Source organism: Fundulus heteroclitus, chromosome 10 (genome assembly GCF_011125445.2).
Source record: "Fundulus heteroclitus isolate FHET01 chromosome 10, MU-UCD_Fhet_4.1, whole genome shotgun sequence".
Taxonomy (NCBI): domain Eukaryota; kingdom Metazoa; phylum Chordata; class Actinopteri; order Cyprinodontiformes; family Fundulidae; genus Fundulus; species Fundulus heteroclitus.
In genome coordinates this window covers 29,135,440-29,149,766 of record NC_046370.1, presented here as the reverse complement: position 1 = coordinate 29,149,766, position 14,327 = coordinate 29,135,440, and the positions used below count along the sequence as shown (strand labels likewise).

The 14,327-nt window shown below is 48.1% G+C and overlaps 1 pseudogene; it reads right to left on the bottom strand.

Moving 5' to 3' along the window:
- Nucleotides 1–1,107: 1,107 nt before the first annotated feature.
- On the bottom strand, nt 1,108–14,066 carry LOC118564429 (annotated as a pseudogene).
- Nucleotides 14,067–14,327: the final 261 nt, after the last annotated feature.

The window sequence follows — 14,327 nt, the reverse complement described above, 5'->3', positions numbered from 1 at the left end:
CTAACAATCCCTAAGACAGGACAACTAAAACTAAAACTAAAACGAGGTGCTGCAGCGGCCATTGGAACCCACCAATGAGTCTACGTCCTTCTATGGGCGTGGGATGGCAGCTTTGACTCACCGCTCCACGTGTCCATGTCCGCTGGCTGGTGAAGAGACGCGTCCCCCGTATAGTTACTGGGCTACCCAAGTGATTACAATCATCAGCTGGACAGACAGAGAGAAATCCCTCCACAGAGAAGGGTTGGGGGGGCCGAGCGGACAACACGCAGGGCGGGTGTGGCTCCACCTAGTGGTCATGAAGCAGTCAGTAAGCAGCTGGGAAGGAACTCTTGGTTACACACCAGCCTTCTACAGAAAACTGGGTTTTATCATGGGGCGAACGAGGTTTCTTCTCCTGCATCAACACATGTAGAAGACAGCATAATAAGGGCAGCAGTGACAAATCATTGATTTGACTCTAAAAAACAACACACAGGGTTTAGCCTATAATAGGAAACCTAAAATCCTCTTTTTTTTTTTTATCTTGAAGGCACACAATCTACCGCAGAAGTATAGCAAGAACCTGTAAATGTGCAAAACAGCTCAGTTAGTATTTTGTTGATAAGAGAACGGGAAAGAAGTCGTCTCCCGTCTTCTGCTCCACGAGTGAGGAGGAGGAGAAGGGGGCGGAGCTGACGGGCGGCGGGGGGGGGGAGATCAAACCGACCCGTCTCGACCCGTCTTCTGGTCGGCGGTTGGCACAGGATGATGCAGATGAAGGCGCCGAGGCGGAGTCTGTGAGCAGCTGTGACGGGCGTGGAGAGGCCGGCGTGGAGAGGCCGGCGTGAGGCAGCGCAGCGCTTTGACCTATGAGTGCTTAACAGAGGGCGAGGGTTTGCGGCGCTCTGCTCCTCCAGAGGAGATGAACAAACAGAAACTGTGTTGAATGAAAGGAAGCAGCACTTTTCATTTATTCCCCTCTTTTTTCCGCTTCGAGTCCAAAACTTCCACTTCTTCCTCAGTAACAGCAGCGTCAGATGGGGGAGGAGAAGGGATCCCTCTGCTGCTTCCCCCTCGCCATCCCAGCCATCCGCGCTCACTGGGGGCGTGGGTGGGGGGTGCTGGTTACGGGCGAGGCTTTGGGCCTCCGGACGCTTGTGCGTTGACGATGACCTGGATGACGAAGTCCTTCTGGATCTTAGTGTCCTGCAGCCGGTTGCCTTCCCGTCAGAGCATTACCGGGAGAAGAACCAGCGCTGCTGCAGCACGTCCATGTCCTCCGGGCCTGCAGCTGCTTCTTCAGCTGCCCGATGGTGTCGGCCATGCTGGCGCTGAGACGCACGTCCTTCCCCGTGGACAGTCGTACCTGGAGAGGAGCGCGGGAGTGAGAGAACGGGACAGCGTGGACGGTCTCGGCCTCTTGGCCCTGACGGTAAATTACCTTGAGCTGAAACTCTTTCTTAGATGCTACGGGACTGGCTCGGGGGCTGTCGTCTGGGGTCCTCGTCCGCTGACATCTGACTGAGAGAGGTTGACGGGCGGAGCTAGGCAGTAGACGGCAGCAGCTGGTAGCGGTCCCCAGCTCCTCGTCGTAACATTCGCTGAGGTCCTCCCTCCTGCGAATGGATGGGAAGAAAAAAAACCAGACATGACCTAGATGGTTTCATGTCTTTTGAGCGGAGCGCTGCTGGGTGTGCTGCTCACCGTGGAGGCAGCGCTGATGCTGGCCCCGTCCACTATGGCCTGGGCCAGCTCGTGGTCGTTGCACTCCAGGGCCACGGCGGCGGCTTTCAGGGCGTCCCAGATCTCCTTGCGGCCCCTCGAAGGCGGGCGCCGTGTCCCCAGAACTCCGTCCCGCTTGCTCAGCAGCTGGCCCTCCGTCCATCGGGTAGTCGCTCTTCCACTTGGGCCGCTCTTTCTTCAGCGGCTCGTTACGGCCTGCGGACGAGGACAGGGCGGTGTCAATTTGGCAGGAGGGAGAGCACGCTGCTACAGCGAGAGAAATATTCAAGGCGTCTCACGTCTTTACATGTGACTACATAAACGTCCATTTGTTTTTCACTAAGATTACTTTGTGACATATAATTGTGAAGCAGAAGGAATGCGTGGTTTTCCGTTCGGACCCGTCTGCTGAGTTCTTGGCTCTGTGTGGCGCTGTGGTTGTTCTCTCAAGAACCTCCGGGACTGCTTAGAATAAACCACACAGATTGGATGCCGTTGATTTTATTTAGGGGTATCGGAGTAAAGGGGAGCAAATTAGAAAAAAATACACGGCAGACTTCAGGTTTTGCCTCGTAGGACAAAACTAAAACTACGCCTCTTCCTTCTGCTTCACATGTACTCTCTGCTGATCACATCAAATATTGAAACCAAGTGAAGTCTGCAGTTCTAACGTGTCCAAATGTTTAAGAGGCGCACATACTTTTCCCACACTGCATCTGGTTAGCATCCAACAACCCCATTCAGAGCCTGGATGTGCTCCCTATGCCCCAGTTATTTTGGACACCATTTGACTGGATTTGCATTTTTCAGGACTCCGACAGAAGACTATCTACGGTTTGTAGTTCACGACATTCGCAAACACACACAACGGTTTCCACCAACTGGTAGTCCAGCAGGTCCTGTAAACAGCATCACGGAGCCCTAATGATAAACCAGCAGAGTTCACGGGCTTTGCTTTGAGCTCCTGCAGCAGCATGGACAGCCTCCTCTCTGACCCGTCTGGACACGTCGTGGTTTCATACGGGGGTTTAGACGTGCAGGTCCTGGAAGATGGTGCCCACGGAACAGAGGAGGGCAGGAGGACACCACAGAGCTTCACCCTCGTTTTTAAGCAGCAACGACGTGACAGGAGAGACTAAATCCGTCACCGGAGACGGCAAACACTGCCAGCACACACCGGCGTCTCATCCCGGTCTAAAATTAGCAGGCGCTGCCGAGTCTGCAATATGCATGAAGCACGCGTGGCCTGCCTGTGTCTGTGTAACCTTACCTGTGTGATCCACCGTCCGTACCGACCCGAGGCAGGCAGGACTTCTGCCGCTTCCAGTTATTTACTGAAAGCCACCAAACGAGTCCCCGCTCCGGTTTGTTTTTGGTTTAATAATCAGACCGGCACTGAAACCTTCCTCTGAAACAACAGGAAGCAGTTCCTCCAGCGTTTGTCAAAAGCACCCTTTTTATAGTGAAATGGAAGGAAAATGATGGTAAGCTTAAAGTACTTCTTGATTCTGAGATCGAACAACTCAGAAATACATGCATTAGTGACCATATTTTAAAAAAATATGGCATTAAGATAATGATTGCACCTTTAAAAGGTTATTTTTTTAAAAAGGACTAAAAATTGTCTCGCCACCGCTAGACGCAATATCCACAACTTGGGTCACGTGGTACGATGACGTATGTTGTTGACATAGCTCAGGCTACGCTACAGAGAGTATACAACAACAAGTTCACATGGTGAATCAGAAAGTGAGGATTTTAACACGAAAGACAGCGTAAGCGTCTGTTACCATTCGGGTAAGTCTGAGGAAAACATTTTAGGAGAATAAACCAGATGGGTTGCTGGTGTATAACTGGAACGGGGCTTATAATCGCGGTTCTGGCCGACAGTTGGGATGTAAACACGGAAACAACTCGTCGAAGCCCGATTGTCTGGCATCGTTTATGACGGCTGAAATTCGCCAAAACAGCACATAAAAGAACAAGATGTACATTCAGCACAAACCACAGTGTCTCAGCATTATGTGTTCCCAGAATTTTACTTAATAACCTGGACCTGAGCGAGGCTGTAGAACCAAACTCAACAAAGTCCATTTCTCATTTCTAAATTTCCTCGGCTTCGATTGAAAGGGCTAGCCTAAATAATCAACTAAACTGAATTTGAATTCATACAATCCCATCTCTGGCCAAATCACTACAAATGACAAATCCAGGCATAAGTGCCGTGGGATTCTAATATAAAGCAACTTGTATGATCTCAGAATGCACTTTGAAACAATATGAACCCACAGCTGAGATGGAGTCAGTGTCAGAAAGTGTGAAGAGGAGGCCATAAGCATCCACTACGTTATGTCTAAAGAGACGTTTTGCTTACAGTCCACTTATTAAACCCGATCAGAGCCGCAAATGTTGCTTGGCCTTTTGAAAAAAGACAAGGTAGAATTTTTGATAAAGATCTACTGTAGGAAATATGTTGTCATCGTTAAATAAACACCCTTTTATGTCCATTTGGAGGTTTAAAAAAAAAAAAAAAAAAAAAAAAAGACTGATGGGATGTTGATATTTGTAGATAATAATGTAAAAAAAAAAAAAAATCATAGCTTCCAACATAATGAAAAAATATTGATTTAAAATTAAATATTACTGGCACTCTTAGCATCATTCTGCTAAAGCGATTATTCCAAACCTGCATTTATGATTATATTTACATTTAAATACCATAATAAAATCATAATTTGTAGGCAAAGTTATTAAGAGCAACTGTGGAAGGTCCAAAGAGCCACAGGTTGCAGACCCCTGGCCCAGACTAATCAGATGGAGGACACAGGATGGAACGGGAAAATCTCCTTCCTAAAATAACGGCGCAGTTTTTGTTAGTTTTTTTTGCCTATATCAAGTGAACAACTTATTGCTGTATTATGTGGTGTGTTTTCTGAAAATCATGAACAAATATAGGCCATTATTTTAGGAAGGTGATGATACTAAAGCTTGTTTTCTGATTCGCAGTCAGCCGAGCCGATTATACGTCGGTGACATTTCCATGAGAGGGGAGTGGGCATCTAGCTGGGTCTGAACTGGAATATTTGACCATGGTGGGAAAAAGGCAGCAGGTTCAACGTAAGAGAAATCATCAGTTCACCAGAATCTGTTTGCAGCTTGACGGAGGGGAAAGAAGCAATCTTTCTCCAGTCAGTCAACTGGTCAAAGCCAACGCTACCTTGCCTAACAACACGCCCATGAGTGGAAGCTGGATGTGCCTGTGGGACAGATCGGTTAGCAGCCGGTATCAGTGAGGAGTTTAAAACTGAAGTCAGAAGAGGAAGAAGTGTATGTAAAGCTATCAAAATGAAAGCGTGTTCTACAGAGGCTCATTGTTCAACACAACCGACTGCATTTAAGGCTGAGCCCGGCTACGCTGCAGAGGAAGCTCACGTCGGCCGCTTGTCTCCGGGGTCCCGTTCTTTGGGTCACGATCCGCACCTTGAGACGGAGGTCGAGGGTCGGCACGTAGACGGAGCGGTAAACCGTGAGCGTAGCTTTCCCGGCTCGGCTCCTTCTCCACCACAGCAGACCGGAGCAGCGGCCGCATCGCTGCGGATGAAGCCCCCAGCTCCCGCTTCCTGACGTCTACCGGCATTCCCAGACGAGGGGTTAGCGCCAACGTCACAGAGAGCGTTCAGCAACAAACAAACTTCCAGCGGATTTGAAGCGACAGCCGCATCCCCCGTTTGTAGGCAATTAACCTGAAGTATAGGCGTACTTGAACTTACTTCAGAACACTTTGGCCTTTGAGAGCTTCCACAGCCCAGCGAAGCAGGTGCTTTACATGCGTATTTGTTTAGAAAAGTGCGGCTCAGGCGGAGCCGGCTAGTGGCTGGAGCTGATGGCAGACTGATGCAGAGCTTCACCTACAGGCTGCACACGGGGAACCCTTTGCCTACATATAGCGGTCAGGGGGAAACCGGCCCACAATAGTCCCTTTGCTTACAGAACAAAGAGAGACGCATTCATGGAAAGCACATCTATTAACATGTCAACGTCAGCAGATGATGGTAGTAGTTCCTATCTGCTACACGGACTGTTGCTGTGGGCCTAAGACCTAAAGCCTGGTACAAACCTGTTAACAGAACTTAATTCACGCGCTTTACAGAACATAAGCACCTGGGTCAGTCAACGCTGTGAATGAGGAGTACCCATTCTGTCAATTCTAGGGTTGACTGTGATGGGGTTGTCAACAGCATTGATGCTCAAACTCTGTATCTGGATACAATCCTAACGAGAACGGGTATCGATACTAAATATTTTAGCATACGAGGAAAACCCCAAAGATCTTGATCAGCCTGTGAGCAAATAGAGCTTTAAGTGGTGCAACCAAGTCAAGCAGCACAACAAACTTGGCCGAACATCTCAAGGACCGACACCCTGGCCTTCATGATGAATTCTGACAGGTTAATAGATGAAAAGTTCCTGTTCATAATTTAATTTAATACATTAAACGTATTACCGATGTCAGCGCCACTGTTGGTCCACATTAATGTGTGATTAGCTGTGGTTGTTAGCATGCTACAGGCATGGGCTATATTTGGGTTATTTATTTAGCATTAATTTGCACTTATTATACTAACGTTTGTGTTTCTGCTGAGAAAGCATGTGCCATGGTGAGATAGAAAAAGGGGAGTTTTTCACGTCAATAAAATATTTTTAGGCCTTTAATTATTTGTCTTTTTTTTATCCCTGTCGTATCGAAAATGGAATCGAATGCCGAATATTTTCCTGGGTATCGACATGAAGTTTGAAACTTTAGTATCGTGACAACCCTGGACTGTGACTGGGCCAGAGAAACGTTCTAATGACAAACAGGAACAAACCATCTTTGATGCTGTTGTACAACCAGCAGAACCCAAAGGTCTGCTCTACGCTAGGAGAACCCGGGCAGACTGATCCAGCCGGAAGGCTCCATCACCATCATCATCATCATGTTTCCTGCAGATAGCAGCACAGGCGCTAGGCTGAACACAACAGCAGCAGCCGTAACAACGATCTCTTGGCACCTTGTAGACTGTTCTCAAGAACAGGAGTGAACCTTCCCAGGAGGGTCCGGCCGACCAAGATGGCCCCCCAAGAGCGCAGCGACGACTCATCCACAAAGTCGCAAAAGACCCCAGAACAGCATCCAAAGAACTGCAGGCCACACTGCCTCGGTTAAGGTCAGAGTTCATGTGTCCACCGTCAGAGAGACTGATCCGAAGGTGTGTTACACCCCGTTACACCTAGTATAAAAGTAACACCGTATTTTAGAAAGCGAACATCACAGCAACAGAAGAACATGGTGGTGGTGGTGTGATGGTGTGGGGCTGATAAATGGACCCATGAACTCTGCTGTCCACCAAAAACCCTGAAGGAGAAGGTGCGGCCATCTGTTCAGGACCTCGAGCTCAAAGCAGCTTGGCTTCTGCAGCAGAACAATGAACCAGAACAGACCAGCAAGTCCAGACCTTTGAGTGGCCTAGTCAAAGTCCTGACCTGAATCTTATTGAGATGCTGTGGCATGACCTTAAAAAGGCAACTTGCACTCAGAAATCCTCCAATGTGGCTGAATTACAACAATTCTGCAAAGGTCAGTGGACCGACATTCCTCCGCAGCTCCGGAAAAGACTCACTGGATAATAAAAACCTTTGTCCTTACCTGTGTCGTCTTTGACTAATATTTAAATTAGTTTGATGTTGGTTGTGAAACACTAAAGTGGAAGGGGGGGGTCAACACTGTCCCAGACAGCAACTGGGATTTCATCCTACTGTCCCTCAAGCGGTGAGCCGGGCGGTGCCCAAATGAGCATCGGAACTGAAACCGCTCGCTTCAAAATGTTTTTGCTCCCCAAATTACGGAGAAAGAAACGAGGCTGAGGGGTATAGCTGTGGTTTTGTGGATGAAAAACACAAACGCAACGGGCAGCAACAAAAGGACGTTCCCTGGAGAGCGGACACAAACAGAGCGATGAAGCAACGCGTTGCAGACGCATGAAGCAACAGCGAGCCGTTTTTGCTCCTGCTGGGCTCATAAAGGCAGAGGCTGCCTAGAAGCGGCTCGTCTTTATGAGCGCTAATGAAAGGCGTCGCCAGCAAAACAAGTTCTGCTGCCATTTTTACCCAAACACACACACACGAGCTGAAGAATAGGAAGGAAGAAAGAATAATCAAGAGGAGGGTCTGAATGCAACTCTGTGTTGATGCCTGAGAAATGTCCAGCGACGGTGAGCCCTGCGCCGGGCCCCAGGTGGCCTTCCACCTGGCACAAAAACAAAAACACAAACGCAACACGGCTGAAACCAAGCGGAGCGCAGGTGTTTGGGTTTTAATCAGTGCTCGCCCCCTCCTCGGTGAACGCCGGCGGCTGCTTATCTGCCTTGATAAGGCCGGTAGCGTCAGTGCTGAAGGCCTTTTCCGCTGACCAGAGGCAGACGGAGCGATTTCACCAGAAACTGCATGTGACACCTGATGCTCTATAGAGGCAACCACAGATCTATGCCACTGCCTCTACGTGGGCATGTTTACGGCGGTAAACCATCAGTAGACGCGCGGCGTTCCCATACCCGGCTTGGATAACGTCTGGAGAACCAGCACACGTTTCTTTGTGCTGATCTGACCAGCCACCTTGTAGTGGTGGGAGTTTAGGTTTTATGGGGCTTGTGAGGGTGCAGAAACAACCGCACTGAATTGTGGGATGCCCAAGCATCAGGAAACCGGCTTCTGTCTGTTTACACCGTCTTTGAGCTCATAGCAAACAGATAATGAGCAGTCTATCCAGCTACTGAGGAGGAAGGGGGGGGGGGGATAATCCACCATATCCATCTAAAGAAAAAGGCCTTCCTGAAAATGTTGCCCTCCAGCAGAGGTTTATTTTGGCATAGAAATAATGTAGAATACCTACATGGCCATTCTTAGTGACTCTACCACCTCACCTCTTTCAAAAACAGATTTTGCATTAAAGGTTTCATGATAACCAGCTGGCATCAGTCGCAGCTGCTGTTCACAATATGCATAGTGAAACTAACCTTTGCAAACGAGGATCCTATTCAGGACATCCCTTGTGACTAGTGTGGTCAAAATAATCGATATCTCGATTTAATCCATACAACAGCAGAGGCTCAACCCCGCCACTCCCTGCAGCTTTTCCTGCCCGTCATAACTCTGCTGCTGGAGGTTTTTAAAATCTGCCATCGTGGATAGTACAGCCAGAAATAAAAAAAATAATAAAATAAATAGGTAACAAAATCATAACCCTGTTTATCGGCAAGATAAACGCAAAAGCTTTGTTCGGAGGAGCTTCTCTAAGGCAGACAGAGGAAAAACTTAATTAGCTCTGCTAATGCTACAAGGTTCCTTTAGAAGCTTAATCACACTTATAGCAAACTAAGACGGTCAGTAAAGCTCCTGTATCTACATCAGTGACGATGTAGGCCTCCTGGAAGACATAAGCTAACGCTACACGCTAAATATTAGCTTCAGGGACACAGAGAGCCCAGTGACGGGGTTCTGTCGATCTGAGCTCCCACGTCGAGATGCGCTTCCCAGGTGGGCAGCTCTAAACCGTGCACCGTCCGTTCTACGGCGGTACGGGCCGACGCAGGGAAACGCTGATCAGCTGACCAGAGAAGCAACAAAAACTATTGTTTCTCCATTTAAATGGAAAGACGCTGAAGCCGACGGGACCTAAAAACAACAACAACGCCGACTAAGGCTGATGGAGCAGAACGACGTGAGAAGCCAAAGCTCTTCCGGCTGATCGCTGAAGAAAATCTCATGCAAAATAAGCAGGAAGGCAGCGACAGTGCAGGGCAGCTGCAGGATACATTTGCATGGACCAGACAGTTCTTCAATCTGTAAAAATACGTCTGTGTGTGCGCCAGATCCATGTTTGTTTGGAAAGCATTTGTTTAAGCTGAGAATGAGTCTTCATTTGTCCCTCAGTAGCAACATTTAATTGTATCAGTTGAATTTACAGGCACTAAAGATAAGACCGTATAACCAAACAACACAAGCTCTACTGTCATACATTTCTCTAATTGGGGGCTGAATTGTCCCCTGCTTACTGGTTTGACCATAATTAAAGAAGTCAGAGTTACGTTTATCGTACTGTAATAAATCCTTTTAGTTGTTAACCAGAAATATTCCTGCACCTTCAAAACAAATGTCGTGGTATCAAAAATGATATCAGGTATCTTTTCTCAGTATCCGTGTCGGGTTTGAAACGTTAGCATGGAGACTTGTTGCACGCATGTCGCTGGAACGGCAGTGAAAAGTAAGAGGTGAACGGAGTGTCGGTTCATCGCACCAGGCTGAAAAACTGATAGCAGACATGCTCCGACACGGCAGCCCAGCCAGGAAAGGGAGCCACTTGCCTTTTTTTAAAGAGAACTTGATGACTAATGAAAGAGAAAAGCCCTCAGAACAAAATGGCAGCAGAAAACGACGACGCGTGAAGTCAAGCAGCAGCAATAAAGAGGCAGCGGAGCCAGTGATTTATTGCTCTTTTTGGCAGAGGAGCGAGGCCGACAGAACAGACTCCCTGCAGGAGACAACCCTGTGAAGCGCTGGCTTTCTTCTACATGTGGGAGCTTTTCCTTCCACACATTAAACCTTGCTGCTATAGTGCTAAAAAGAAAAGAAAGATTCATACATGCAATTCATTTTTCAGTAAGTAAAGAGGGGTTGCAACATTATTCTTAATTATTTTGACAAGAACGGGTACATTTTTTTATTCCAGCAACTGGTTTGCATTTTTTTTATTACACAAAAACAGAAAAAAAGAAACAATGAAACGGTCATCAAAGAAAATAAGAACAGAGTGCGCTTGCAGCGAAGTCGACGCAACAATTAACCGAACGGCGGACAATTAAAAGAACCCACATGAGCCTTTGCGTGGTTCTGACTTCCTGTGAGTGTGGATAAGGGCGCGGCCGGCGAAGGGGTCTGGTGACGCCGCAGGACACGAAGATACTCGTCCTTCTTTTTCTAAGCAAGCCGTTATCGCAGGCAGAGCGTGCTGATATGAATCCCGGCAGGAAATGATCAGCAGCCGCTGCCACAACCCTGACGACAGCTCCAACTTTAATTGGCTGCTTATTGCCGCTTGGAACCCATATTAGGGGTTCGCTTTGGGACGCAGACGTGATGGCAGGCCTCGAGTTCACTTCTGCATCAAGCTGGCTGCAATATTTAAAGAAAAAAAAGAAGAAATCTGTGAAAGAGGTGCAAACAAAGCAGGAGATGTTCATCCTGGCAGCCAGGTGCCCCCAATTCAACGCTCCAGCTTGTTATAAGCAACATGTCGGCCATGACGGACACCAGCGGTAATCCCAGAAGCGTTTTATGCTCGCCGTGAAGCTCTAGAGACAGGAAGATTATTCCTGAAAGGAAAACGTTCAAGGCGGCTGCCGAGGTTCTTAGCAGCAGACGTCCCGGCAGGTTCACCTCCAGGGAAAACGAGTTGGAGCGCAAGAAAAATGTCAAACATCCCAGGAACAGCAGCCTGGACCCCGCAGGCCTCCGCTAAGTGAGGTCAAGTGTGGAAAAGAGGAAAAATACGTGGCAGGTAGGGCTGCTTTGACACAGTCTTCTACCAGAACATGGAGCAGGTCAAAGAGGACCATGATGCACTGCTCCATCAGGTCATCCTGCCTGCTTAGATAGTCAAGAGTCAAAGCTGAGCATGTTAAACTAGAGGCCGACCGATGCAGCTTTTTTTAGGTCGATTATTGTGACATCAGTCCAACCCACACCTGATGTGTGCCGCCGATTCTGAAAGTCGAGGTTTTTTTTTCTCCATATATCCAAATATCGGTCGGCCTCTATATATAAAAAACACCCTTATGATATTAATGCTACTAGACGAGCCCCGACTGGAACGCTGTGGCATCACCATGCAGAAATGACTGAATGCATCTAAAACCATGCTAAAGAGGCACAGAGTGGAAAGATGCGCCAAGAACGTCTGCAGGTCGATGAGACGAATGAAGCCAGACAGGGGATGATGGCGATGCTGGTTCTAAATCAGAAAAAACAGACACCAGGGTGGTATTTATGACAAGTTATCCTTAGAGAGATTAGAGCACCCACAAAAAGAAAACTTAAAACCCAGTTAGGAGTTGTCGTCTGAGGCTCACTTTGATGACGTGAAAGCAACACAGGCAGCTTCCAGTTCGTTCAGTCGCCGTGTTTGGTCTAGCCGTAAATGTAGCGTTCAGCCAGAGTGGCGCTCCTACTGTCCAGATTCTGACAAAGTGTGGGAACTCGTCTGCGTTTAAGTAGCTAGCTCTACATCAAAAAAAATGCCTGCGTATTTTCTGACATGGAAATAAATGGTCGGGATTGCTTAATAACTTTTAAACTTTTTTTATGGGTGTCAACAAATTGACCATCGGAGGCAATAAAAGTCTGGGGGAGCCGCAGAGATTCGCAGATCAGGCAGTAGAATCTGCTGCCCTAACTCCCACTGCTCGTCCACTCCACAGATCTGCCGTTGATGCAAGCCAGACAGAAAGAAAGGGGAAGCTTTTTTTTTTAAAGTATTCTTCAAAAACAAAGTTACGACATCCTGTTTAAAATTTCCCAAAAAGCAAAGTAGGGAACACGGCTAATGTGGAAGAAGGCCGTCTGCTCAGGCGAGAGCGACACTTGACCGTTATTGCAAAAGCGCGTGGCGTGAAACCGACACTGCGCGTCACATGGCGGGGGCAGCGTCATGCTGTGGGAAGAAGACGTCTCTGGCAAAGCTGAGCCCGAGCTTATCGGGTCGACGGCTGGAGCTAAACGCAGGACGACCCTGGAAGAAAACCTGCTAAAGTAGCCAAAACATGGAGGCGGAGCCACGGGTGGATTGGTGTAGTTCACAGCGGGTGTTAGAATGGGACGGCAAAAAGAAATAAGTCCTGTTACGGGACTTTAATTGAACTTCAACAGCTGCTCCATCCAGTCTGAGGGAGAGGAGAGAAAAAAAAAAAAAAAAAAAAGGGACTTCCAATCATTTTAATTTCTAGTTGTGCAAAGCCGGTAGAGACACATCCCTAAAGACTTGAGGCTGTAATTGGAGCCAAAGCTGGCTCTACGAAACCCTGACTCAGTGGGCTGGGAGACTAATCCACGCCAGACTACATTTTTCTCACTGCAAAATATAGAAAACCACCTAACCTTTTACTTCCACTTCACAATCAAGCCCCACGTCCCTGTAAAGTACTGTGAAGCTTTGTGACCAACATGATGAACTGGCTGGGGGTGTGTGTGAAAACTTTGCAGGACACCGTTGAACCTTTTCACCACAGATCTGTGGACAGAGTTTCAGCTGTTGCAGGGCTGCAAAAACGAAACTATTTGTTAACTTACATCAGAAGTAAACTTGGAAATGACCCAGAGCATATTTTGGCAGAACCCCGCTGCAGATCAAAGCGCTGGCTTCCTGGATTGAAGCCGATAAAAAAGGAAGCCAGCTTATTATCTTTACTTATTTATTTAACACAGATCCAGGATAACAACTGGGCCGATCTGATGTCTGGTGCGGAATAATGCACGCCACGGCAACAAGCAGAGGTGACCAGTCGGATTGAAAAGAGATCAAAGCGCCGTTTGTGGCGATAAAGTTCTTTTTTTTTTAAAGTCTCACCTCCTCGTCCGCCGTTCCTGGACGACCCTCGGTTCTGCGAGTCTTCCCAGTATCTCCCCACGCATCCTCCCATGGCTGGAGGAGCTCTGGACGCTCTCTCTCTCTCGGTCTCTGTCCGCCGATTGTCACTGGATGACCAGGGGGCCCATGGCGGACCTGGACGAGGAACTAGGTCCGACACGGAGGGGCACCGGTGGCAGGTAGGACGCTCTGAGCCTGACGTCTCATCCGTGTCCACGGTGTGGGCGATGCAGAGAAGGCGTTTCACAACTCGGAGCCCGAGGTCTCAAGTCGGTTTGAGGGCTTTCTCGTCTTGCGTGAGAGGACCGCGTTTGTGCTTGAAGCCGACAGCGCGTGACAAAACAGCCGCTGTTTTAGCTTCTCGGCACCAACGTGTCTGGGTTCCAGCTCGCGCGCCCTTACGGGTCACTTGGGAGACGGTCGCAACGCGCTAACCGAGCTACCCAGTTAGCCAGTTAGTAAACACAAAACTTCAGCCAACCGACATAATTTTTCCCCCCTGCTTGCTGGAAGTCATACAGGCGACAGGGAAGAAGTTCTGGTGCCCACGGAAGCCCAGAGCGAAGACGGACTAGGTTCACCCACGAAGCTGTCTCAATAGCAGCGCGTTTTACACGGAAAACGTTTCCTCGCGCTGGTAAAAAGGTGAATCGGAGCGGTGAGCTAACGCCACCGAACTTTTTTTTTTTTTGACACGCATGCGCACAAGCAGAGAGGCAGGTAGGTTCATCTTTAAAGGGAACTGCTGAGTTACCGTACGGCACTTTTATCACACCCTGCTTCCGCTCTGTTTACTGCATTTACTCAACAGATGTGGACTAATAAAGAAAATTGTTTAAAAAAAATAATAATTTTACTTGGTTTTAGTTTTGTTTCTTGTCTGTTATTCAGTTAGTTGGGCTAATTTTTTTACCTGATCTCAAAAGGAAATGGTGAATGTTTTGCC